The sequence below is a fragment of the Carcharhinus amblyrhynchos genome, chromosome 12, assembly GCF_965287045.1.
Source record: "Carcharhinus amblyrhynchos chromosome 12, sCarAmb.v2.hapA, whole genome shotgun sequence".
NCBI classification, from domain to species: domain Eukaryota; kingdom Metazoa; phylum Chordata; class Chondrichthyes; order Carcharhiniformes; family Carcharhinidae; genus Carcharhinus; species Carcharhinus amblyrhynchos.
This window is the reverse complement of record NC_137335.1, coordinates 50,412,028-50,435,773: the sequence shown is the minus strand read 5'-3', so window position 1 is coordinate 50,435,773 and position 23,746 is coordinate 50,412,028.

The window sequence follows — 23,746 nt, the reverse complement described above, 5'->3', positions numbered from 1 at the left end:
ATTGAAAAAGCAATAAAAATAAAAGTTGGAGGTGATTCAATACTATGATGTGCTTTTTATGACACGTGAACCCCAATAGGGAATCTTACAGCATAAACTGAATCCACAGGACCGATTGAACAGTTCTCAAAAATGTCTTCAGACTTGAACTTTCAGAAGGTCATTCATTGTTAATGTGCCACATAAGAGAGTCAGTGATTGGGTCTGTGGAGTCAGCAGCTAGGTATGAAGACATTACTACAAAATTGAAAATGGAGGATAAGCTTTAGGGATGAGGCTTCTCAATAGAGGGTAAGAGACCAATTAGGTCAAATGGTCTGTTTCTGGACTATAGATTTGATTCCATGCTGTAGATTCTATGTAAAGATATAGCTTTTGTTATGAATTTTATTTCTCTGCAGTAGATTTGGAGATAGCGCAATAAAATGTTTCAGGCAAGCATACCTGTAGACCTCACTATTAGCTCTTACAGAACGAATTAAAGTGTTGCATCAGTCTTTACATGTAAATAGTCTGGTGCTGTTTTCATTTTAGGTAAACGATGAAGTTCCAGACATAAATCAGTTTTATTCCATTAGACAATCTTTCTAAACATTTCCTCCTCTGTTAAAGTGATTTAGTACTGTTGACTAGTGGAAGACCAACAGCCTTCAGGTGCTGTTCTCCCAGTTTAGAATAGATTGAGTAAGAAGTCTCGCAACACCAGGTTAAAGTCCAACAAGTTTATTTGATAGTAAACCCATAAGCTTTCGGAACGCTGTTCCTTCGTCAGGTGAGTGGAAAGTTCAGAACTTGGTGTTGTGATTCTTCTCACTGTGTTTACCCCAGTCCAACGCAGGCATCTCCACTTCATAGAATAGATTGTCCAGAGCAGCATTAGGACAATGAAATCTCTGCAATTCCATGGGACACCTGAGCCAGTCAGAGGCCATAGGCAAATGCCATTGAAGTAAATTTGTCTATTATATGCCGGGGCCCTAAAACTAATTTTTGCATGGGACCAGCCCGCGCCCTCCCCCCCACCTCCCCACTCAACAATCTGAACATTCCAGATTGCATGTCCCCACTGCCCCCTCCAACTCAATAACCCAAACACTCCAGGTGTGTCTGAAGGTTCACTTGAAGGTAGCAGAAAGAAATTCTTTTCAATGCCAATTGGTCTCCACTCTTAGACTCCAAGTCCACTGACAGGACAATAATTCCCCTCTATATTGCCAGTAGCTGATGTAGCCTGACCCTGCTACTCGCAAGTGCACTCTCAATGTAAAATTGCCTCCGTGCTGATTAGTGTTCCATTAGCAATTGGGTGTAATACTTCGACGGCTGTTGGTAAGCTATACATGCACAAGGAACTAACTGTTTATCTCCAAAGTCCACTGTGGGATGCAGGGCCCCACTTCAGAACTGTACTCCCGGAGCTGAGCGCTAGTTTGAAAGTATTAGAAAGGTGTGTGCATTTGCAATTTGTATCTACTAATGGATCTGTGTATTCCTAATCAATGTAAAGTTTGCATCATTGCAATGCTTAAAACACTACTGTCCAAGCATTCATGACCTTTTCAATGTCTTATACAAGAAAGTGGGCAGTTAAGATAAATTCCAATCATCAATATTTGAACTTTAGAGGATTCAAAAGCCACATCTTCACAAACACACACACACACACACACCTCCTTCCAAGCAGGTAGACTCAGAAGTTCCCAATTGTCAGAGCACTCTAATATCAGATTTAATAATCCTGATATTATTTTGGACCTTCCACTTGTGTGAATATTCTGGTGCGAAGTACATAGATATTTCTTAACATCGAGCTGTTTGTTTTTAGAAATCAGAAACTAGTAATAAGCATTGGCACTGGAGGATGTAAGGACAGACTGAGGACAAAAGATAAACAAATGTCTGCTTACTTTACAGAACATACTCGCAAATATTTTATACCTGCGCACTTTAGTTTGATAAATAAACTATTTTAAAGCTTTTGGTTTCAAATGAACTATGATGCTGGCAGAATTCCTCATTGCTCAGGGCACTGTTGCTACTTAGTTTCTAAAGGGTTAGTACACTTGTGGAAAATACCTACTTCAAAATTGTTTCACGACAATGCAGCTCCGTTATGTTGCGACAGAACAACAGTGTTCTCATTAAAAAGCAATTTCTATGCCCCTGTACTTGGGTTGTTAATTAATGCAGAGTGTCACATTACATCAGTGTTATTGAATGTATGGACATCTTTGTCAGAGCTAAGCATTCGGTGCAATTTATATTTACTATTTAAGTGGAACAACTTTAAAGGCCGTTCAAAAGTTTGCTGCACAGATGTCAGATTTCTTGCACTGCACTGGATGCTGTGAGAGCCAAGTCATTGGATGTAGTCTCCATATTCGTATTTTGGTCTTTATTCAAGCTGAGAAAAATAATTATAAATTTCCACTTGTTCATATTCAGTGGGTGGAAAATTGAGCCCATAACGTTACAGTGCTCAGTGTGGAGATTACATTGTTCACTCTCTGTTGTGAGGAACTACAAGAGGTGCTGTGCGGATAAGAGCACAACTCTCTGTGTAGCAAAGAAATACCCGCACACCTTCATTAAAATAGATGAGATACTTTAACTTAAAAATGAACTAGTAAATGTGAACAGACAAATTCCAACAGTGGTCAGAAAAGTGAAATGTTAAGAAATAAAAATCAGTTTCCTCTCACAATCCAAAGATGCACAGGTTAGGTGGATTGACCGTGTTAAATTGCCCCTTGGTATCCCAAGAATGTGTAAATTGGGGAGATTAGCAGGGTAAATGGGGGGGAATGGGGTTACAGAGATATGGCCTGGGTAGATTGCTATGTCGGAATGTCAGAGCAGAATCAATGGGCCAGAAGGGATTCTATGATTCTATGCTTTCCAGCTTACTGTAATTACTTATTCTGTTCATATACAGATTGACTCCATTTTGTTCTTATCTACCTAGGTGAAAGCAAATTGAACTCCACACATTTATTTATGCAAATCACTAGCAATGAAGTAAAATTGCTACAAGTATATGTTCTCATTTTGTCTCTCTTTTAGGTTGTTATTATTTTCTGGCTGTGCATTTGAAATTGAAACAGACTGATATTGAGTATTGCACCAATGTCAAACTCGCAAAATAACTCAGGCAATCTTAAAGGAATTGATAATTTGACAACAGGAAAGGAACTGCCAGAGATAATCACCCTTGCAATGTTCACACTTTCAATTAAGTACAACATAACTGTTGCCAACGGGAAAAGCCACACTATAAGGCCTTTTAACGGAGGCAGACCAAGGACCCGGGAACTGCAGAATACCCTCGACCTGCGTAACCGTGTGCCAATCTGAGCAATAATGGCACATGGTAAATTTTGAGGCAAGTATATAGTTTTTAAGTTTTGAAATATAATGACTGTAATTTGTATAGGAATGTAAAAATGTTTTTATTCTGCACTGTTTGCAATTTGTAGACATGTAGATCTGCAATGGTTTAATTGAGATTTTTATGAATAAAGTATATTTTTGAAATTAAGAAAAACTGTTGCCAACATGTAGTCAGTCCATCAAGGGTTAAAAGAGCAAAGTTTGTTGTGTATAGTACTCAGTCTAACACATGCTAAACTGAAGGCACCACTTATCAAATTCACCTTAGTTACATCTTCTCAATGGAGAGAGCAGCAGAGAGAGCAGTATAACAAAATTTTCGGATCTTACAACACACTATACTCCCTCCCCACTTAAAAAATAAAAATTTACATTAAAATGGAACATGTGCATATTTTCCCAGAATATAACATGACTGAACTAATATCGGCAATACCTGAAATTTAACTGGTTGTGTTGCAAATTTGTTGTTACTGTGACACTTAAAATATATATGACTGATACTGCCAGAGTAAATTATCATCATTTGGCAAAAAATAATAAAAAGAGCAACTTCTTTCTTCTTTATTCTCCCTTCCTACATACTTTCAATTAACTTATCTGACTTCTTTCTCTTTCTGTCTAGGTATCTGCTTCTATCTCCGTTAGCTTGACTCTGATCTTTCCAAACATGGAAGAATTGTTCTCTGAGGGAAGATTAAATAGAGGAGGGGAGGGGGGGAGGGCAATCTTACCAAAAAAATTCTAATTGCTGGACGACTGTGAAAATGGGAGAGAATCGCATCCATTTTTGGGCAAGATCCCACATGCAATCGTATAGCACTTAGTGCAAAAATAGAAGCAAAGTGTGATTCATGCCAATAGGGGGAGTGGAAGGAGTCATTCTTCACCGGGAAGCCGGATACTGACTTTGAGGGGTGCAATTGCACATGCACCTTGTTCTCTCTGTGTATGTGTACACGTTTATGCAGTAAGATGAGATATCTGTCATTTCACCCACTGCCCCCCCCCCCCGCCCCCGCATAGATTGTCCCTTCACTCAACTCCACCCCCTGGACATTGCCCATCTCACCCCCTGTGGTTAGACTCCCTGGCCTATTGCTGGCCTCCCTGGCTGATTGTCACCTTGATAACCCCCACCAATCATCGTTCCAATACCCCCGACTGATCACCGCCCCAACCAATTTCCGATGCAGAGTACCCGCCCCCACCCCCCACCCCCGTCTCCGCATCATGGGTCTGTAATCATAGATACACTCCCTTCTATTAAGCCTCGCCCCTTGGCATTGCCCAGTGCCCAGTAGACACTGCTAAATAAGAACTTAAATATTAAAATCAGCATGTACCCTTCCTGGGTGCAAGGCCAATTTCACTGGCAGATTGAGGCAGGTAAGAACACGAGTGGCAAAAAACCAAATATGAACCTGGTTTATTGCCTCTCGCGATTTTATCAGCTCGCCACACCGATCGGCCAGTAGGACAAGCCTATGAGATCATCCCCTTTGACTTTGACTACTGAGCACATATTCTGACTCTACTTTCCTATTTAAGTCACATCTTAAAAAGAAATTTGCTACCGCACACTTAATGCAGTGTAGTAGAGTCATAGAGCGTAATTGAATATACCCCCCAGAGGCAAAGGGAGTTGGGAGGCTTTTAATCAGGCAGGAAGGTGCAGGGTCTTCTTCCCAACTCCCTCCAATTAAACCTGGGATGGGAATTGTCAAGGACAGCCTTCTTGCTCAGAAGATAATCAGGCCCTTAAGTGGCCGCTTAAGGACCACTTAAGAATGTGACCCTGCTACCACTGGTACAGGGGTATTGTGCCATGTAGACAAACTGCTAGGTAAACTCTAGTGACGATCCCTGCTACCTGCTGGAGTTGCCCCTCCTACTTGGGTAACCCATTCCCAATGGACAGGAAGGACTGTCCAAGTGGTTAGACCTCAGTCCACCCTTTCAATTCACCACTTTCTCTCCTTCCATGCCAAGGCATCCTTACCTGGCCCTGGAGATCCCGCCTCACCTACTTTTTCTCCAGGACTTCAGCAACTATTCTTAACCTGGGTTTACCAAAGTAGTGGCAGTAGCCACTGCTCCCAATGATGCTGGAGAGCTGCTGGCCACTCTTGAAGACAGCACATCTGTCCTGAAGATGCCAAGGACCCCTTCACCAACCAAGTAAATGCCTGATTAGAACTAAATTGGGTCATGGGTGCCTGGAATTTCCATATCAATCTTACCACCAGCTCTTTGGCCCTCGTATCGTCTCATTGCTATGAATTTTAAATTCTATTCATAGGATGACACAACACAGTATGAGGCCATTTGGCCCACCATGCCTGTATGAGCTATTTGATAGAACTACCCAATTAGTCCCACATGCCCGTTTTCTTCCTGTAGCCCTGAAAAACCTTCCAGGCAAATAATAAGACATATTGTATTCATCTCTGCTCTGATAGGTGGCTTACTTCACCATATCATAAATAGGCTGTTATTTTTCATCTATCTCCAATTATCTTGCTTCTATGATTTGTCTCAATAATGCTGGTGCCTTTATGCTGCTATTGTATTTCTCCTGTTGTTACCATGCAGCCAGCTCAATGGTGAATCTGGTTTTATCACAAATCTGGCAAATTGCTCACTAATACAGAAATACTGATTTGTGTTGAGCTGATCCTATTTTTGCCTCCTTTCGCTTCTTCCAGAATGTCAGGCAAAGCCTATGGTGCATCAACAAGGCTCAGTGCGTGGGAGTGGAGCGGCACTGTCTAAACACTGCTTTACTGGCCCTGAGACCACATCATGATGCTGCTGCTGCAATATGGCAGATGTTTTGGTAACCTCTAAAAATGCATCCTTTATCAATTCTTCTAATTGAGTAATCAGTTGTGTACAGTTCAATTAATCTGTTCTCTTTATTGTCTCAATTTTGAATTGAATGGCTCTCCAAAGCCCAGCTCAGTTCAAATGTTCATTTTCACACACAATTTTTCTGGTCAAGATTTCTGTCTCGCCTGTTTTCCAATTGCAGACCATTTTTGGAGGGTTCAGAGGTCGGAAACTGTTTCTCTAGGAATGCCCGGGGTGTGGGGGTGCGGGGGTGTGGGGGTGTGGGGGGGTGGGGGGGGGGGGGGGTGTGGTGAGGGGGAGCGGGTGGTGGTGCAGAGGAGGCAAGGTGGAGGTAAACTTGCAATTTGTCCAATTTCTGGCATAAAACCTGAATTAGCCCCGCATGATGATCTGCTGCCTCTGATTCCTACTGGAATTGCGTTGGGTGCCATACTGATTCAGGCTTTTACTCACCCAGGACACCCTATTGTAGTAGGTGTTTGGCTCCTTAAGTATGCACGTTGGGATCCTATGCAGGCAGTAGGACCACTAAACTAAAAGCATAAAACTCGCAAGAAACTACAAAAGGTCATGAATGAAGCCCAGTCCATCAGTCAAACCAGCCTCCCATCCATTGACTTTGTCTACACTCCCCGCTGCCTCAGAAAAGCAGCCAGTATAATTAAGGACTCCACACGCCCCGGACATACTCTCTCCCATCTTCTTCCATCGGGAAAAAGCTGCAGATGTCCAAGATCATGTAACAACTGACTCAAAAACAGCTTCTTTCCCGCTGCCATCAGACTTTTGAATGGACCTACCTCACATTAAGTTGATCTTTCCCTATACGCTAGCTATGATTGTAACACTACATTCTGCACTCTCTCCTTTCCTTCTATATGTATGGCATGCTTTGTATAACGCACAAGAAATAATACCTTTCACTGCATGCTAATACATGTGACAATAATAAATCAAATCAAATCAAAAAATGTAAAATTCACGTACAAATAAGCAGAAGTATTTTTACAGATGCTTTGTTTAGTCATAGCCCAGCCAGAGATCGTTAAGCCATCCACTGGAAGAAGCTCATAAAAGAGCCCATGCAATATTGAGTTTTTACTTTGTGTGGGAACACAACACACTAGTCCATAACTGATACATTCCAAGGTCCACCTCTCTATGGTATTGACTGCCATATCCCACCACTTTACTCAATCCTAACCACCAAGACCCATGCCTACCAGCTGGTTCAGCAAAGATGTTGGCCAATTTCCGATCTTCAACAAATGGAAAACTGCTCCAATTAATTGAGGCCCAATGCCTACTTTATCTTGAGCCTCACTCAGGCTGGTAGGGGTTGGCATGAGAAGCCATTAATTCACCAATTTTGGCAGATTTCTCGGCTGCTATCTTCCATTTTTTTTCCCTCGGGCCAGTCTAAAGAGGGAAGAACCTCCAATATATTTGTGTGCCGTGAAGTGGCTGAGTGAGGGTTGCGGCACGTTCTTGGGGATTGTGAAAAATGCAGCTTAACGTATGATTTTGCTATTTTCAGTTTGCACATGACGATATGTGCGATAACTTCGAGTGAGCAGGCCAGCAGGTGAAAACGAAGCAGACCTAATCCTCCAAAATCAGCTATGACCTGCAATTAGTGGGCCTTTAAACAGCTGAAACACAACGGGCACAGTGAGAACAGATGTTAACTCAGCAAAACAGCTGGCTGCAGTCTGGCTCAGACATTACAGAATGAGGAAAGCAGAGTTTGATTCCCAAATAATGGAGATCAGACCCGCAACTAGTCAGGAAGATGCAGAAATAATGGAACCGAAGACCAAGGTTTTGATTTGATTTGATTTATTATTGTCACATGTATTGGCATACAGTGAAAAGTATTGTTTCTTGAGCACTATACAGACAAAGCATCACAGAGAAGGAAAGGAGAGGGTGCAAAATGTAATGTTACAGTCATAGTTAGGGTGTAGAGAAAGATCAACTTAATGTAAGTTGATCTTCAAAAGTCTGATGGTAGAAGGAAAGAAGATGCTCTTGAGTCGGCTGGTGCATGATCTCAGACTTTTACATCTTTCTCCCGACAGAGGAAGGTGGAAGAGAATATGTCCGGGGTTTGTGGGGTCCTTAATTATACTGGCTGCTTTTCCAAGGTAGCGGGAAGTGTAGACAGGGTCAATGGATGGGAGGCTGGCTTGAGTGATGAACTGGGCTTCATTCACGACCCTTTGCAGTTTTTTGCAGTCTTGGACAGAGCAGGAGCCATTCCAAGCTGTGAAACAACCAAAAAGAATGCTTTCTATGGTGCATCTATGGAAGATCGTGAGAGTTGTAGCTGACATGTCAAATTTCCTTCATCTTCTGAGAAAGTAGAGGCATTGGTGGGCTTTCTTAACTAAAGTGTCATAGTGAAGGGACCAGTTCAGGTTGTTAGTGATCTGAATACATTCTTAGAATTAGAGCTAAGCCATTGAGGGATGAAGCCAGCAAACACATTTCACTCATAGGGTAGCGCAGATGTGGAATGCGCTAGCCCAAGAGCCTGTGGATGCTGTAACTTGCAAATGACAGATTTTCTCAGGTAAAGGGGTAAGAGGCAAAAACCGGGTGAATGGAGTGAAAGCCCAAATAAACCATGATCAGCTTGAATGACAGAGAGTTACAAATTTGAATAGACTGTTCCCGCTGTTATAAGAACCATCGTCATGTTGGGTATAAGGAACAAGTTGAGTGAAATTGCAGGTGCAAATTCAGCTTGGAGAGCATGACATGGCCCCCCATTATTGAGCTTTGATGCAAGAGGGTCAACTAAATACTGTTACAATCCTGTTCTGCACCATTAATGTTTAAAGAATAAATCCAAACACCCCAGCAATTAACCAACAGAACAATGCCACAAGATTTTGCATTGTTAAACAAAAATATGCTTCATCATATAGCAAAAATAATTTTAAAAGTAAGCACTATTGACTTAACACTATAGCTTATAAAGACTAATGCAGAAATTCCATTCTACTTCTTACTTCCCCTCAACAGTCCCCTTATCACATAAAATCTGAAAGGCTCATCCTTGAGACCAAGCTAAAAGGTCTTTCAAATATATTTTAATTCTCCTTAATATCCTGGTTATTCCTCCAAGGTAACATTCAATGGGGTCACTCCATTAGCTTTTTGGCTACACGAGCTTCCATCTTTTTCTTTACTGAACTCATAAGTTCAGGACATTAAAGACAAATTACTCACTTGGTTAGTAAACTGACTAAGTAGCAGGAGAGAGATAGTAGGAATAATAGGTTGGCACCGTGGCACAGTAGTTAGCACTGCTGTTTCACAGCACCAGGGACCCAGGTTCAATTCCTGGCTTGGGTCACTGTCTATGCGGAATCCGTATGTTCTCCCCATTTCTGTGTGGGTTTCCTCCAGGTGCTCCAGTTTCTTCCCACAGCCTGAAAGACATGCTGATTGGGCGTATTGGCCACTCTAAGTTCTCCCTCAATGTACCTGAACAGGTGCCAGAGTGTGGTTATTTGGGGATTTTCACAGTAACTTCATTGCTGTGTTAATATAAGCCTACTTGTGACACTAATAAATACATGTAAACTTAATTGGGAGATACTTCAATTGGAAGAAGTGTCCTGCAAGGACAAGTGCTGGGGCTTTTACAATTCATTGTAAATATTAATGACTTTGATGATGGGATAAAAAGCCAGATATCCAAGTTTGCCAATAGCCCAAAGAAAGGCAGCATTGTGCATAGTATAAATTGAAGCACAAAGTGGTATTAATAGATTAAGTGAATGAGCAAAACTGTGGGAAATGGAGACAAATGTGAGGTCATCTACAAGAAAAAGTTAGAAAAGGGTGTTTTCTAAATGGTGAAAAGCTGGAAATAATGGGAGTCCAAAAAGACTTGGGGATCTCGGTCGCAAAGATCATTAAAATGCCATGAATGGAGCAGGAAGAATCAAACGGACCTTTATATTTAGAGATGCATTGTGGTAGAAGTTATGCTGCCATTACATAAAGCTTTGCTTAGGCCTCACCTGGAAAACAAAGAGCAGTTCCAGTCACCACTCCATGGGCACACTCTTACCAGCCGTTCACGCCACGCTCCCGTTGCAGCAAGGTCTGAGAATTTGATGCCCAACCAAATGTCTGTTCATTGCTGTGGAATGGGAATATCCCACCGGCATGAGCAGTGGAACGTTCCAGTCCTTATATTGACCTTGAGGGGAGTACAGTGTCGATCTACCAAAATGTTACCTGAAATCCAAGGGTTAAATTATGAGGAGAAATTTTGCAAAACTAGGGTTGTGTCCCCCGGAATTTGCTCGTAAGATTAGGGGATGATTTACTTGACTTCTTCAAAATATCATGAGGAACAGATAGGGAAGCGAGTCGGAAACTATTTCTGTTGATTCAGATGAGAGAGCACAGTCTAAAAATTAGAGCCAGATTTTACAGGAGTGAAATTAGGGAATATTTCTGCGCACAAAGGAAGTGTCTTCCACAAATGGTGACTGATGTGAGACTAATTATTGATTTTAAATCTGAGATTGATGGAGTTTTGTCAGCTGATGTTATTGAGGGATATGGGGCAAAAAAGTAGGTGCGTGGAGTTCTGTCACAAATCAGCCTTGATCTCACTGAAAGATAGAGCAAGTTCAAGAGGTTTAATTGCCTTTTCCCATTCTTATGTGCCTTCTAAATTCCTCCTCCCTTGTAACTTGGCTAATGTTGCACCGTTACCTCATAAGAACCTTTTAAAAACCCTGATACATTGGTGTAAGGTGACACGTATTATCATGAAAAAGAACAATGTTACTAAATGGGGTGGAGTAAAGCAGAGAGAGCAGTCCCATGTCAGCAGACTCAGTCAGTTGCCTGCAAACCTTTCCTCAGGCACAGGGTGGTCTTGTCCGTTCCAAAAACTGTATTTACTCATAAACTCCCCTCCCAGATGGCACAGACTGTTTGAAATCCGCCTGGCAACAACAACGACCAAATCTTTATTTTATGAGTGAGGATTTTGGCCAAGATTCAGCCAGAGTGCTGGGAATGATTGGTGCACCAAACTTACATTCCCAGCTTTCAATCCAAATAAGATCATTTAAATGATCTTTGTGTATTTGTGAAATATTAAATTCTGCTCTTTTGAGAGCAACTATCGGCATGTGTTGAAATCTAATAGGGTCTTAACTGCTGACAGTGTTGTATCAGTGGCACTTCTGCACCATAATGAAAGTCATCAGGGCTTGGCTCTTACCAAGAGTGGGATTTTATGAAGGCAAACAGCGAGACAGATTGCAAACCCATGAACAATGCAATGCTGGAGGAGTGAAGCACACAGAAACAGATACGTTTTTTTAATTTAAAAATGGTTAACGTTGAGAAGCTTTGGCGTCTTTGGTGCTGTGCCTTCAAACATTAAAGTCTGGAGAAACAGATCTTTGTAAACAAGAGCATTAAAGTGTTTGCTGCATTGCCTCGGAGAGATGACTGATGATGCTGCTGGATGATTTTCTGTGACCTATGCATTATTGAGTGAGCCATAGAGGAACTACTTGGAAAACCTTGCACAATATTGAGACGCAGAGACACCAAACTTTCAAGGAAGGAGGAATGCGCTATCTTGAGAGAAGGTAACATTAAATTTAAAAATAACCTGTTTAAAGTTTATTTATTAGTGTCACAAGTAGGCTTACATTAACACTGCAGTGAAGCTACTGTGAAAGTCCCCTTGTCGCCATGCACCGTGGGAGAATTTAGCATGGCCAATGCACCTAACTAGCACATCTTTCAGAGTGTGGGAGGAAACTGGAGCATCCAGAGGAAACTCATGCAGACATGGAGAGAATGTGCAAACTCCACACAGTGATCCAAGCCAGCAATCGAACTAGGGTCCCTGGGGCTGTGAGACAGCAGTGCTATCCACTGTGCCACTGTGTCACCCTCATGTCAAAGGTCGCGAAATGTTCAGATGTAATATTTGGAGAAAGAATGGATGGTTTTCGGAGGGAATTGCTGGTGGCTGTGCAGTTTGTTGAGGAAATATGAGAGATTGAGTTATTAAAAGGAGCTGCACAATGTGCTCCATTAAAATAAAATGCCTTGCAACTGATACCAAGGATTATATCCAATCAGTGATTTATTTCCGGTGAGACTGCGACTCTTCATGTAGTCTGTCCAAGTGCTTGGTAAGAAGTCTCACAACACCAAGTTAAAGCCCAACAGGTTTATTTGGTATCAAACACCACCAGTTTTCAGAGAGCTGCTCTTTCGTCAGTTAAGTGGAAGTTCTGTTCACAAACAGGGCATCTAAAGACACAAACTCAATTTACAGAATAATGATTGGAATGCAAATCTTTACAGCTAATCAAGCATTATAGGTGCAGACAATGTGAGTGGAGATAGCATTAAGCACAGGTTAAAGAGATATGTATTGTCTCCAGACAGAACAGTTAGTGAGATTTTACAAGTCCAGGCAATTCGTGGGGGTTACAGATAGTGTGACATGAACCCAAGATCCCGGTTGAAGCCATCCTCATGTGTGCGGAACTTGGCTATCTGTCTCTGCTCAGTGACTCTGCACTGTCGTGTATCGTGAAGGCCACCTTGGAGAACGCTTATCCGAAGATCAGAGGCCGAATGCCCGTGACTGCTGAAGTGTTCCCCAACAGGAAGAGAACACTCTTGCCTGGTGATTGGGATGATGAGCGGTGTTCATTCATCCGTTATCGTAGCATCTGCATAGTCTCCCTAATGTACCATGCATTGTATCAGGTAGACAACATTGGCCAATTTGCAAAAGTATGTACCATGTTTTTGGTGGATGGTGTACTCACGTGAGATGATGGTATTAGTGTCGATGATCCAGCACGTCTTGCAGAGGTTGCTGTGGCAGGGTTGTGTGGTGTCATGGTCACGGTTCTCCTGAAGGCTGGGTAGTTTGCTGTGGCCAGTGGTCTGTTTGAGGTTGTGCGGTTGTTTGAAGGCAAGAAGTGGGGGTGTGAGAATAGCCTTGGCAAGATGTTCATCCTCATCAATGACATATTGAAGGCTGCGGAGGAGATGTCGTAGCTTCTCTGCTCCAGGGAAGTACTGGATGATGAAGAGTACTCTGTCCACCGTGTCCCATGTTTGTCTTCTGAGGAGGTCAGTGTGGTTTTTCGCTATGGCGCATCAAAACTGTTGATCGATGAGTCAAGCACCATATCCTGTTCTTATGAGGGCATCTTTCAGTGTCTGGAGGTGTCTGTTGTGATCCTCCTCATCTGAGCAGATCCTGTGTATATGGAGGGCTTGTCTGTAGGGGATGGATTCTTTAATGTGTTTAGGGTGGAAGCTGGAGAAGTGGAGCATTGTGAGGTTATCCGTGGGCTTGCAGTGCAGTGAAGTGCTGAGGTGACCGTCCTTAATGGAGATGCATGTGTCCAGAAATGAAACACATTCTGGAGGCTAGTGCATGGTGAGTCTGCTGGTGGGATGGAACTTGTTGATGTCTCATATAGTTGTTTCAGTGATTGTTCACCATGAGTCCAAAGGAAGAAAATGTCATCGATGTATCTAGTGTATAGCATCGATTGAAGGTCCTGTGCGGTGAAGAAGTCTTGTTCGAGCCTGTGCATGAAGATGTTGGCATATTAAAGTGCAAATTTGGTCCCCATGGCTGTTCCATGTGTCTAGATGAAGAACCGGTTGTTGAAAGTGAAGACATTGTGGTCCAGGATGAAGCGGATGAGTTGTAAAATTGCATCTGGAAATTGGCAGTTGTCGGCATTGAGTACTGAGGCAGTTGCAGCAATGCCATTGTCGTGTGGGATGCTGGTGTAGAGCGCCGAGACATCCATTGTGACAAGGAGTGCTCCTGGTCAACTACTCCTTGTGTGCTGATTTTCTATAGGAAGCCCGTGGTGTCACGACAAAAGTTGGGCGTTCTTTGTACAATGGGTTTCAGGATGCCCTTGATGTAGCCGGAGAGGTTCTCGCACAGGGTCCCATTGCCCGATACAATGGGATGGCCAGGCACTTTGCCTTTTGTATCTTTGGGAGACAGTAGAGATCTCCAACATGGGGAGTACATGGGATAAGAGTACGGAGGGTGCTCTGAAGGTCCGGATCAAAGGTCTTGATCAGAGTGTTGAGTTGATGGGTGTGTTTTTTGGCTGGATCTGCGGGTAACTGTCTGAAGTGTTCCCCATTGTTCAGACACCTCCAGATGCTGAAAGATGCCCTCGTAAGAACAGGATATAGTGCTCGACTCATCGATGGAAAGTTCTGATGCGCCGCAGCAAAAAACCACACCAACCTCCTCAGAAGACAAGCGTGGGGCACGGTGGACAGAGTATCCTTTGTTGTCCAGTACTTCTCCGGAGCGGAGAAGCTATGACACCTTCTCCGGAGCCGTCAACATGTGACTGATGAAGACGAATGTCTTGCCAAGGCCACCCCCACACCCCCATTTCTTGCCTTCAAACAACAACACAACCTCAGACCATTGGCCAAAGCAAACTACTCAGCCTTCAGGAGAACAGTGACCACGACACCACACAACCCTGCCACAGCAACCTCTGCAAGACATGCCGGATCATCGTCACAGATGCCATCGTCTCACATGAGAACACCATCCACCAGGTACACGGCACATAATCTTGCAAATCGACCAGCGTTGTCTACCTCATATGCTGCAGGAAAGAATGTCCCAAGGCATGGTACGTTAGGGAGGCCATGCAGACGCTACGATAACGGACCAATGAACACCGCTCGTCATCACAATCACCAGGCAAAACTGTTCTCTTCCTGTTGGGGAACACTTAAGCAGTCACTGGCATTCAGCCTCTGATCTTTGGGTAAGTGTTCTCCAAGGTGGCCTTCATGACACACGACAGCGCAGAGTCACTGAGCAGAGACTGATAGCCAAGTTCCGCACACATGAGGACGGCTTCAACCGGGATCTTGGGTTCATGTCACACTATCTGTAACCCCTACGAATTGCCTGGGTTTGCAAAATCTCACTAACTGTCCTGTCTGGAGACATTACACATCTCTTTAACCTGTGCTTTATGCTCTCTCCACTCACATTGTCTGTACCTCTAACGCTTGATTAGCTGTAAAGATTCGCATTCCTATCATTATTCATGTAAATTGAGTTTGTATCATTATATGCCCTGTTTGTGAACAGAAACCCCACGAAGGAGCAGCCTCTGAAAGCTAGTGGTGTTTGCTACCAAATAAACCTGTTGGACTTTAACCTGGTGTTGTGAGACGTCGTACTGTGTTTACCCCAGTCCAATGCCGGCATCTGCACATCAAGTGCTTGGTGCCAGGGATTAGATGGATTGTCCCACAATTGACATTGGGACACACAGAAACGCCACCTGCTATACAAATAACCTCATCAAAATGAAGAAAAATACAAAATTCACAAACGTAAGGGGGTGGATTTTCATTTACAAGGTGTGCAATGGAAGTCAGGAGATTTCCCAAATCAGCACGCCCATTTCAGGAGAACGTTCCTGCAAAGGCAGGATTTTTGTTCTGGAAGGGTGGCAGATAACTGGAAGCAGGCCCACTGCCCTGAAGATGGCTCACAGGCAGTTGCAGGGGCTACCAAGGCCGTGGTGGGCTGATTAAAAGGCCCGTCTCGGTGCTCTGGGAGTTTGCCCCAGTTACAATAAAAAACAATAAAACAAAAGACAGCCGAATAGTCCTCACCCATACATACCCTCAACATACTCTGTATGCCTCATATCATTTCATGCTCTCCACCTACCCACCCCATGACCTCCCCATGCCAACCTATGTTCCCACCCATCCCCTCAAGCCCCCCATGTCAACTATGCCCCCGCCACGCCTTGGCCCATTTAACCCTATGCCAACTTATGGCATTTCCATGCCCATTCACCCAATATATACTCTATACAGAACGACTAAACACTTAGAAACAATACCATGTGTGAATAAAACCTTTAAAAAACAGTAATTAATATTGTCTTTACTTCAGCCCTATAAAAGTGCCTGTCGTCGAGACCTTTTAAAGTATCAGTATCAGAAACTGTCAGCACTTAAAATCTTTTTATCTTGAGTAAGTTAACATTTTGCAATTGACAGAATATATCAGAGAACAAGAGCTGTCAGTGAAACAATGTTTCCCCTGTAGCTCAGCTGTTTCCACTAAGTAATGGATGCCTGGGCTCTCAGCCAAGCCTCATTATATTTTCTTGGCTCATACATAATGAAGCTTGGCTGAGAGCTCCGACAACCATTATTTTTGTTGAAACACTTGTGCTCTAGAGTAAGCATTGCTAGATTGACAACTCAGACCGTCGATTTCCAATGATGATTTCACAATGTTCATTTGCACAAGGTTAAGTGGTTTCAAATGCTTGTGATTTTTATTATTGGTACTTTAAAGGGTAGAGATGATTGAGATTTTTGTTGCTTTCTAGTGAAATTACTTTTTTAACTTAGTCAAAAGTTGTGAATGAATTACTTTTTAAAGCTTTTTTTTACATATCCTACTGTCACTATAGATTAATTGGCTCTGTTTCATGTATTGTGGTTCAATAGGCACAGAAGTGTCAGGGTTTTGCATTGGGGTAGGAGATGGATGAAAGGACAGAGCTTGACACAGAGTGCATTGCAGGCCATAGAGATTATTTGGGATCTAACTTTGGCATGGTGGGCATGAGGAGGGCATTTTGGATTTGCCTTTTAAAAGGCTGCCTCATGCAAATTTCCATTGCTAAAAGATGATACTCTGGTCATTGTCGCGTAGGTGTTTGTGAGAGTTTGCTGTGCAACAACAGAAATGAAACCTCAGAAGTATTTCTTTGGCTGTAAAGTGTTTTGCGACGTGCCTTGAGGTTATGAAAGCTACTATATAAATGCAAGTCTTTCATCTTCTCCTTTGGGTTGGAGAAATATATAAGTTTCTGCATGTGTCAGATCCTCAGCAGTTTAGAAAGAAAGTTGCTGCTTGATATGATCATAGGTCATTGGACTTCATTTCTCCAACTACTTCACATGAGTTCACAGCTGGCTTAAACCAGAAAGTGTAAAAAATTATTATAAGTACACGAAACATTCACACGTTGATAATGGTTAGAACAATTTCATCCCGTTTGTATCTGAATCCCTCCTTCATTTATTGAAACAGGATGTGAATGAAAGGGGAATTGGCACTCAGTGTTCAAGCTCAGATTGTGTGTCCAGTCCCCTTCCTACTCTGTACTGAGCAGGAGTCAACAAGTAGTTACAGGATAGTGAAAGTATAAAGATGTCAGTCAGACAAAGAAAATCTCAGCTTCTGGGAGATGATGCTACATCACAGATACCAGGATCATTCAATTTAACTTCATTAATGTTTTAATGGCAGAACAAACAAAAATGTCACAGGGCACTCCTCTCTGGTGTGCCTTTGAGACGAAGTCATTATGATTCTTGCTCGGGAAGCAGTGTGGAAATCCGTCATATAGTGGAGGAATTGAGACAGTAAGAAAGCCTTTTTGTTTAGTTATGCACCATACATCAGGGTAAAGTAAACACAACTGACCAGGAAGATAGATGGAGGTCCGTTCTGATGGTTAAATATTATCTGTATTGTAGAGTTAGCACATTTGCTGATTGTACATTAAGGAATAACAAATTTGCGAGCTGTTGTTAGTGAAGTACGCCCCTAAAATTGTACCTCTGAAAAACAAATGTTACAGGTCCAATGTTCACAGTGTCTTTTTTTAATATTATGTAATAATTCATCTGAAATTTGCAAATTAACTCAGGATTTTCTTCACTTCCACTTTAATTGCTTCGATTTAAGGTAGGGATTGAATCAGTATTGGGGGGAGTTGGGAATTCCGATGATGTGCGGAACAGGACTTGTCATCTTTTAAGGAATGAAGTAGCATGAGTGTAACATCCAGTGTTTCAGTGCTCTTTGCTTCATGGAAGCAGTGCCTGCAGAGGCCATAGACTGGAGAGGTCCGTGGAAACAGGTATCTCAGACATATCGATATAGCACAAGTATTTCCAATGTGTCACTTACTTCAATCTCAGCCAGGGCGGCACGGTAGCACAGTGGTCAGCCCTGCTGCTTCACAGATCCAGGACCTGGGTTTGATTCTGGCTTGGGTCACTATCTGTGTGGAGTTTGCACATTGTCCTCATGTCTGCGTGGGTTTCTTCCGGGTGCTGTGGTTTCCTCCCACAGTCCAAAGATGCGCAGGATAGGTTGATTGGCCATGCTAAAAATTGCCGTTGATGTCCTGAGATGTGTAGGTTAGAGGGATTAGTGGGTAAGTATATGGGGATAGGGGGGTAGAGCCTGTGTGGGATGGTGGTCAGTGTAGACTCGATGGGCTGAATGGCCTCTTTCTGTACTGTAGGGTTTCTATGAAATGAACAAGTTGCATGATGCCAGGCCTCCATTGGCTCCTTGGTTTAGATCAACTGTAAAAGAGCAACATTAATTTGACAAAATAAACTTCTGTCCCAATGTGTACTTGCAAGACCAACACCAGCAAAGCATTAAGGAATTTAGAGATTGTTTTTTGGGTGATCAAAGCCCCACAACTTTGATTACTAAAACCACCTTCCCAAAAAGAAATCTTAATTCTCTGTAAAACTTAGCCCTGAATGAATACTTGAATACTATATGGAAAGTCTTCCCAATTAAATTCATTGCCTTAAATTGATCTTTCTCTCACTTCTCATTTCCAGTTTGTTAGTATTTTATTGGCACCACTATGGCCAGTGATCTTTTAAATAAAATGAGACAATTTTTTTCCCATCCTTTCCCCCATCCCTGTGCCTATGCTTTTTTTAAAATTTGTTTTATTCATTCATGGGACATGGGTGTCACTGGCTGGCCAGTATTCATTGCCCATCCCTAGTTGCCCTTGAGAAGATGGTGGTGAGCTGCATTCTTGAATCGCTGCAATCCATGTTCTGTTGGTTGACCCACAATGCCGTTAGGGAGGGAGTTCCAGGATTTTGACCCAGTGGCTGCGAAGGAACGATGATGTATTTCCAAGTCAGGGTGGTGAGTGGTTTGGAGGGGAACTTGCAAGTGGTGGTGTTCCCATGTGTCTGTTGCCCTTGTCCTTCCAGATGGAAGTGGTCATGGGTTTGGAAGATGCTACCTAAGGATCTTTAGTGTACTTCTGCAACGCATCTTGTAGATGGTACGCACTGGTACTACTGAGTTCCGACGATGGAGGCATTGGATGTTTGTGGGTGTGGTGCCAATCAAGCTGGGGCTGTTTTGTCCAGGATGGTGTCAAGCTTCTTGCGTGTTGTTGGAACTTTACCCATCCAGGAAAGTGTGGCTGCACCTGATCACAAGTCAAGTGGAGTTTCCTTAAAATACACACCATGCAAAGGTACCTGAACCTACCCAATTGTTGTAAATTTTAATAGTCCAGACACTGAAATGACATCAACAAGGCACATGAGGTTGGCTTCTTGGAGTTTGAACTCCCTAACTGGGGTCATGGCAGCGGGCAATCGACGGGGTCGTCCATCCTGACTGTCTGCCCCTCTACTGCGGCTATATTCGCGATCAGGTGCCCCTGGGGAGGGAGCATGCAGTGTCCTCAGGTGCAGTTGATGCCTTCCGCACCCACTGGGCACCGCAGGGGTTGGGGTGTATTACAAACCCCGAATATCACATTATGATTTCATGTTTTAAGTTTCTTTATGACTTAGTTTTTTGTTCAGGCTGTTCTCCCTCCTTTTGGGGAGCTGCCCCTTTTTAATTTGTCCCTAAGTTAATTTGAGTTTGTTTACTTGTTTGGTATGCAAAAAGAGCTCCCTAATTGAGATCATAGTCACCTGCCCAATTAGGGAGCCTCACCTGTGTATAAAAATGGGAGTGTCAGGTATTTTGGGTCCTTGGGAATTTGACAGTGTATGTGAATCACTCTCTGAGTGAAGTAGAAGGAATCTGGTGTGGGGACACTGGCCTCTGAGGAGTTACTTCAGATGTTATCCCCCAAAGCAGGAACATCCCAAGAGGGGGCAAAATGGGAGAGGAAACTGTTCTGAAATTGGGCCTCAGATGTCTACTTTCTTGGCATCTGACTTATGTAATTGTTCCTGTTCTATGTTGCAGCCTTTCTTGGTCTTGTACCTTTAGAAGTGGTTTCCCAATTAGAATAACATTAAGAGCAGGATTGTTTTTGTCCAAGCTTGTTCCTCTTAGAATCTTTATCCACAACAGTTTCCATAGTAACTGAAAGATATCTGTGATCGCCATAAATGCTTCTGTTTTCTCAAGACCACAACTGCATTGAAACTGGGCAGTTGACAATTGCCAAATTTTCTATTCCTGATTTCAAAATCAACTTCTACAAAAACATTTAAACAATTAGTTACAGCCCCTAATGGCCGCCAGCTAGGCCCGCTTTGATGTTCTTATTCTTCCCATCATTTTCAATCAAGTTATGACTCATCACCACATTTTACAAGTATTATCACTAAACTATTAATCCAGAAACTCAGCTGATGCCCAGGTTTGAATCCCAACACGACAGATGGTAGAATTTGGAATTCAATTTTTAAAAATCTGGAATTAAGAGCCTACTGTTGACCATGAAACCATTGTGGATTGTTGGAAACACCCATCTGGTTCACTAGAGAAGAAAATCTGCTGCCCTTACCTGGTCTGGCCAACATGTGATTGCAAAGCAATGTGATTAACTCTAAAATACCCTCTAAAATGAAGGGCAGCTAACATTCCAATGTTAATGTAAGCCTTACTTTTGGCTAATGAATAAACTTTAACTTTTCCCTAGGGATGGGCTATAAATGTTGGCTCAGACCAAGTCCCCATGATTGGTGGTTTGTCAACATGAGCACCAGAACTGATCCCATTTTCCTTTGACCCAACAGCCTTGAAACAATTTGATTAGTCATCTCCATGTATGTTTTTATCTCAGGGGTGATATTTTAAAACAGGCACGTTATCAGGTGCCGCATCCACCGGTGATCTTGCAGAATTACTAGTCTTCTCGCACTGGTGCCAGTGCACAACCAACTGGTTGGAGTCAGCTAGTTATCGCAGGTTCTGTGGTTTCCCCACTTTCGTTTTAACTCATGCTTGAATTATGGTAATAAAGCCACCACAGATATCTGAGCAGTTTTTTCATTGTGGTGTTTAACTCTGCTTCCTTGCCACAGTGTGTCAAACTGAAAGCATAAATGAACCTCAGGGAGTCTGAAATGAACATGATGTGGCAGCAGGCTAAGGTTTATAAGTGCATCAATGAATCCGGGTTACCATTGGAGGACAGATTTTCATACACTCACGCACTTTGGTGCTGGACAGGAACAGCAGGATTCCCGTACAGGCTCATTGAGATGACCCACGGAATTCCTCTTTAGGTTCAGCATGAAAACATTGCGGTCTGGGTAGGGCCTGGTTACACTCAATTAACCCCTGTGTCTTTTCCCACCCTTTAGATTAGGCGGCTGATTTATAATGACACACAGCATAATTCCCCTAAATTTGCATTGCTATATGCAAGTGATGCCTGCATGTTCTTGATATTTAACAATGCAAAGGCTCTTCTGGTGGGTTAACGTTTTAATGGCTGTTCCCTGATTGCAGTATTTTGGATGCAGTTTGCAAATCTTCGGGTGAACTTTACTTGTGTGGTGCAAGGCACTGCACTGAGCTTCCTGCCTGCCACAAAGGCAACAGCCTCCATTGTCCTTCCATAACGTCTACCTGAGGGAATGAAGTTAGGAGCACAGGTAGTGAATAACTTGTCAATCCTACTCTTCCATATGTACAGCAGTAACAGCTAGAGGAGAACTGTAGGAACTTCCAGAGGGTTTATTTCAGAGCCTGCAAGAGTGGGAAATGTGAGGTGCGGCTGAATTAGATGGGATGTGAAATTTAAATTGAGGGGCCGAGATTAAGTCAGCAGCATGCTTTCAGCACGACAGGACTCATGTTGGTTTGTTATAAAGTTGTACAATGCAGAAAAGGCCCTTCAGCCCATCGATTCTGCACTGACAATAATTACCACTAAGTATGCACCAATCATATTTTCCTGCACTTTTCCCATATCTTGAATGTTATAATGTTTCATATTCTTACTTTTAATATTTTTGCATGTCATAAATACGCACCAGCGTAAATACGCATTAATGCACAAGAATCTCGAAACAACCCAGGTGCATGTTTCTTTGAAATTGGTGTGCGCCCCTCAGCTTGGTGCAGTCGTGTCTGAGGTCAGGGGTTTTCCTTGTTGAACTCTATGGTACATTAGAGAGGGTAAGAAATCTCACAACACCAGGTTAAAGTCCAGCAGGTTTATTTGGCAGCAAACACCATGAGTTTACTACCAAATAAACCTGCTGGACTTGGCTATGAGTTGTAGTAAAGTGGCATTTACCACCAAATAAACCTGTTGGACTTTAACATGGTGTTGTGAGACTTCTTACTGTGTTTACCCCAGTCCAACGCCGGCATCTCCACATCAACACTAGAGAGGATCAGGAGAATGGCAGTTTGCATGGAGGCTTGGGATTGGCAAGGGTGAGCAAGTGGTAATGGGGTGCAGGTGGGGGAAGGAGGATGTGGAATGAGGTCGACTCATGGCTGAGTGGGAGATGGAAGAGTCTGTCACCCTGGGGTAAGAAGGTATCAAGGTAAGAAAACAAGGGACCTAGAGGGCCTGGTCAGAACTTTCCAAATGTGGGTCCATCTCAGTGTGTTGACTGGCAGAAAGCTTTGAGTTCCCCAATAACATCTGAATCATCCCCGGGGAGATCTCAGATAATCTCCTTTACAACGTAATGAAAGAAAATTCAGCTGAGCCAGCAAATCCAGCCTCAGAGTGGCAAATACAATACTGAGGATCAACATGAACAAAAAAAATTGTTTCTTCCATAATAAAGAAATGTCCCTTGCTCCCTTGTAACCATCATTGCGTGCCAGCCATGAAGCTTACCATTGCGTTTAGCTCTCTGACCAAGCTAGTTTCAATAAATAATAATGACGTCATAAAACAATATTAAACCTTGGTTAGATCACATTTGGTATATTGCATGCAGTTCTGGTCACCACTCTATCAGAAGGATGTGCAAGCTTTGGAGAGAGTGCAAAGAAGGTTCACTAAGTTGTTGCCTGGTCTCAAGGGCATTGGCTACGAAGAGAGGTTGAATAAACTAGGATTGATTTCGCTGGAAACACAGAGGCTGAGGGGATACCAGATAGAGGTCCACAAAATTATGAGAGGCATAGACAGGGTGGATAGTCAGAGGCTTTTTCCCAGGGTGGAAGTGCCAATTACAAAGCGGAGTGAGAGGGGGAAAGTTTAAGGGAGATGTGCGGGGGAAGCTTTTCTTGCAGAAAGTGGTGGATACCTGGAATGTGCTGCCAGATGCAGTGATGGTAACAAGCACATTAGCAACATTTAAGAGACATCTGGATGGCTGCATCAATATGGAGGGAATAGAGGGATATGGCCTGACTAAGGACAGAAGCTTTTTTAAATTTAGT